Source organism: Copidosoma floridanum, unplaced genomic scaffold (assembly GCF_036245765.1).
Source record: "Copidosoma floridanum isolate Cflo_tuat_1 unplaced genomic scaffold, Cflo_Japanese_pri ptg000022l, whole genome shotgun sequence".
NCBI classification, from domain to species: domain Eukaryota; kingdom Metazoa; phylum Arthropoda; class Insecta; order Hymenoptera; family Encyrtidae; genus Copidosoma; species Copidosoma floridanum.
This window is the reverse complement of record NW_028321899.1, coordinates 2109022-2114916: the sequence shown is the minus strand read 5'-3', so window position 1 is coordinate 2114916 and position 5895 is coordinate 2109022.

Below are 5895 nucleotides of genomic sequence, written 5' to 3'. Positions count from 1 at the left end.
AAGTTGGAGTTATTAAAGTAGAGCTTGAATAGAGTACTAAAATAAAAAAATCTTGATCTTTGGCTAACGTCTTCTCTTAATTGGAATAGACTGGCCCGTCATATTTCAGCACATGTTTTTCGAGTTTTATATTCACTTTAATTTTGTCGTAGAGCTCTCTCGTTTTTCCTTAGAAAGCGTTTAGTTGAATCCCATATATTGCCTCATTTTGATTATATGGCTGCGGCTTATCCTTTGATTGATTGTATTTCTAGTCTTCGACTACATAGAGCACTGAACGCTTGCATTAGACTTAAATTTGGTAATATATGACGTAGGGAGCGGGTTACTCCATACCGGCTTGCATTGGGCTGGATGTCGGTTTCCAGTCGTCAGGACTTCCTTCTTCATTCTCTTGCTTTTTCTGTCGCCTCTAGGCATAGCCCTGATTATCTACATAACCATCTCGTATCCTTTGAAAATCGGGGATTGGCTCTGCATCGTTCAACTCGTTTTTCTGAGACAAATTATTTCATTCCTCGCATACGTACGAAGACGTATTACTGCTTGTTTGACTATCAGTCAATTATTTATTTTAATACACTTAACCCGGAGGATATAAATGTACTGAATTATGGTGCTATTAGGAGGTCTGTCGCTGGTGAGTTATTGGAGCGAGATCTGGCTGAATGGAGATATGAGTTGGATGATCCTCTGCCGAATTTACCTGGTCTCTAACTTGAGTGGTTCACGATTTAAAATTTGTATTCTTTAATGTAAATCTGTAAAAGCGACAAATATTTAAAACACTTATATTATTTGATATAAATTGGTCAATTTTATGTGATGTCATGTACTTTATACACGAATCTTATATGAACGTTAATGATAATGATGATGATAATAATCACAAAAATAGAAAAGATAATAATTATAAGGATAATTATAATAAAGATGATCATCGTTCTAATAACAATAATAATCATAATAATAATAAGAATTTAAAAAATAATAACGATGCCGATAACAACAACGAGAATAATCATAATTATGATAATAATGATAAAAGTTATTATGATTATGAAAATAACTAATATAATAATAATGATAATCAAAATGATGATGGTTATAATAATAGTAAAAATAATTAAAGAAATAATGATTATGATGATAATAAGAAAAAAAATAATATTGATAATGATGATAATAATAATAAAGATAACGAATATAAAAGCAGAACGATAATTATTCTGACAATAATAATATATTTAATTATACTAATAATGATTATGATGATAAAAATGATAACATTGATGAGAGTTGTGTTAAAAATAGTTATGATGATAATAATAACGATATTAATTAATAATTAAGATATTAATAATGATAATAATAACAATAGCAATGATAATAATAATAATAATAATATAACTTTGATAATGACGATGATAAAAATACTCATTATCATCATCATAATGATAAATAGTGTAATGATAATGATGATAATAAGGATAATAATGATGGTTATAATGATGATGATAATAAAGTTAATGATGATAATTATGTTAATGATAATAATGATAATAATTAGAATAATAACAGAGTCACTAATGATTATGATAAAAATAAATATTATGTGAATGATGTTAAAAATGCTTATCATGACAAAAATAATAATAATGATTATAATGATATTCATAACAGTGATAATATTAAATGTGATAATAATAGTAATATTAGTTATAATAAAAATAATTATAATGACAATGATAATAGTAATAATATTAACAATAGTGATAACAATGAAACTGAGGATAATAAAAATGACTTTTTTAATTTATGTTTTGACAATGATGATAAAAATAATCACAATTATGATAATGATAAAAAAGATTATCATACTAACGATAAAAATAACAACGATATAATCAAAAATGTTTAATTTACAACAATAATAATGATAATAATGAAAATTACTATCATAATAATAACAACGACGTTTTTTGTAAGAAAATTACTAATAAAAACTATAATAATAATAATTATTATAATAATAACAATGATAATAATAATGATAATGAGTATGATAATAATACTAATCATAATATTCATAATAATAAATGGATAATTATAATATTGATAACAACAATACTGATGTTGTAGATTTGAATAATATGGAAAATAATAATAATGATGATAAAAATAATTATGACGATGATAATGATAATAAAAATTATACTAACGATAATACTAGTCAGAATAATAATAATAATAATAGTAACAATGATAATGACAATAATAATGAAAGTTATAATGTTGATAATAACGATAATAAGGATAAAAATGTTTATAAGGTGAATAATAATAATGACAAAAACAATAATAGTAATACTAGTGATGATAACGATGATTTCAATAACGATAATAATAATAAAAATTATAATAATTATAATCATAACAATGATTATTATTATAACAATGTCGATGTTGGTTATGTTGACAATAGTAAAAATAACAATGATAATGTTAGTTATAATGGTGATAATATTAATTTTGATGAAAATGATGATAATGATAATAAAGATAATAATAAAAACCAAAATAAAGACAAATATACTAGATCATTTTACTGTCAATAATAATGATGACGCTGATACGAATAATGACATTGATAATAATAGCAATAATGACATTTTTAACAGTGACAATAAAACAATGATTATAATTATAAAAAAAAATGAAGATAATGATAATAGTTATAAATAAAATAATAGTCGTAATAATAATGCTTTTAATTAAAAGCATGTCGATAATAATGAACATGATAATAAAAAAATAACGATACGATGATTCTGCCAATAATGATAATGATAATGATTATAATTATTATGATAATAATGCTTCTGATGATAATCATGAAAAAAATAATTATGACAATGAGGATGATAATGATTATTTTAATAAGTATAAGAATATTAATAATGATTAAAGTGATGATGATGATGATGACGATAATAACGAAAGTAATAATGATGATACAAACGATAGTAATAATTAAGATAACAGTGTTAAAAATAATATCGAAGAAGAGAAGAATAATGTCAGTAATAATAAAAATATTTATACTGACATCAATAGTGATGACAAAAATAATGATAATATTACTAGTGATAATGACGATTATAACAATAATAATAATAATAATAAAAATAATAATAATTAAAATAATAACGTTAATGGTTATAACGACGACGATATTAATAATGATGACAACAATAATAATGACGATAATACTATAAGTTATGATGTCGATGATAATGATAATAAAAATGATGATGATAGTAAAATTAATGATAATACTAGGAATTTAAATAACGACAATGACAATTAAGATAGTTTTACTGACAATGATAATGATAGTGGTAACGATAGTAATTACAACAAAAATAATAGCAATGACGACAAGTTTAATAGTGATAATAATAATGATAACAATGATCAGAACAATAATGATAATAATGCTAGTAGTGATAATAATAATGGTAATGATAAGAATAATAATCATTAGGATAATAATAATACTGACGATAATAATAATCATGATAAATTATAATGATGAAATTGTTATCAACAATAAAGATGACGATAAATTGAGTAATGTTAATAATAATCATAATGATGGTAAGGATGATTATGACACTAATAATAATAATGATCATTATAATGATGATGATGCTTATCACAATAATGATGATTCTAATAATAATAATGATGATAATGATAGTAATGATTATAAAACTGATGATTAAAATAATGGCAATAATGATGTAGATGATAATAATACTATAACAATACGACGATTTTCCTAAGAATTATAATAATAATGATAATAAACATAATAATAATAATGTTAAAAGTAACGATCATAATGATTATATTAATTATAATAATGATCATGATGATGACAACAATCATAATAATGTTAATAATTATTATGGTGATATTAATAATAATGGTGATGATAAAAAAATTTACTATAAAGATGATAACGATAGTAATAATAAAGATCATAGTGTTAAAAATATTCTTGCAAAAGAGAAAAATAATGTCGATGATGATAAAAATGTTTATACTGACAGAAAAAAAGATGACAGAAATGATATTAACAATACTTGTAAAAATAAGGATAATAACAATAATGATGAGGATAATAAAAATATTAATAATGATAATGATACTAATAAAAATTATAACGAAGACGATGATGGTTACAACGACGATGATAATAATAACGATTTAAATAGAAGTAATGATAATAATTGTACTATCAATAATGATAATACTGATACTAAGAACAGTAATGATAATTATAAATATTCAAGTAACGACAATATTTAGAAAAACGTTTCACTAACGATGATAATAACGACATTAATGATAATAATGACAATTAAAACAAAAGCAATATCGACAATTCTGATTTTGATGATAAAAAGTATATTTATGATCATAATGATTATGATTATGATAATAATAATTTTAATGATAATAATAATAATGATAATAATGAATAAAGATATAATAATAATAATGATTATAATAGTGATAATGATAATTATCATGACTTTAATGATAAAAATAATGATAATCATAATAATTATAACAATAACGACAATTCTGCTAATGGCAATCATAACGTTAATAATGATAATGTTGAAGATAATAATTTTTATGATAAAGATAATAATGATAATGTTGTCAATAATGATGCTGATGTTGTTAGAAATAATGTTAATGATAATGATGATGATAATAATCACAAAAATAGAAGAGATAATAATCATAAAGATAATTATAATAAAGATGATCATGGTACTTAAAAAATTAAAATTATAATAATAATAAGAATATCAAAAATAATAACGATGCCGATAACAACAACGATAATAATCATAATTATGATGATAATGATAAGAGTTCTCATGATTATGAAAATAATTCTTATAATAATTATGATAATTTAAATGATGATGGTTATAATAATAGTGAAAATAATAAAAGAAATAATGATTATGATGGTTATAAGGAAAGAAATAATATTGATAATGATGATAATAGTGATAAAAATAACAATTATAAAAGCAAAAATGATAATAATTATGACAATTATGATGATGATTACGAAAAAGAAGATGATTTAATTAATGATAACAATAAAAGCAATAAAACTTATGTCAATGATAAAAAAATTATCTTACTGACAATGATCATGATGCCGATGATAATGATAATGACGACAGTGTTACTAACGATTACGACAGTTAAAATGATAAAAATTAAAATAATTATGATGATAATAATAACGTTGATGAGAAAGATGATGCTAAAGATAATAATAATGACGATAAAGATGATAATAATGGTGATACTGATTATATTTAAAATTATGATAAGAAAGACAACTACAATTCAAGATATAAAAATAATAAAATTTGTAATTATAATAATGATAGAAATAATAATAATAATCATAATGATAATAGAAGAAAAAATAACGATAATAATAATAAATATGTAGTTACTAACAATTATAATGATGACAATGATTGTCATAATAATAACAGTAATCATTACGATATTGAAAAATATAAGGATGATGATAAAAATTATAATAAATATAATGATAATCATAATGATAAAGATGATAATAATAATAATGATAAACGTTAATAATAATAATAACAATAACAACAAAAACAATAATGATGATGCTTAATATAAAAGTAATAACAATATGAACATAGATGGAGATTATAATAAGAATTAAAATAGCGACGATAATAATACCAATGTTAATACTGGTAATGATGATGCTGTTGATGATGATCATGATAATAGAAACAATTAAAACGATAA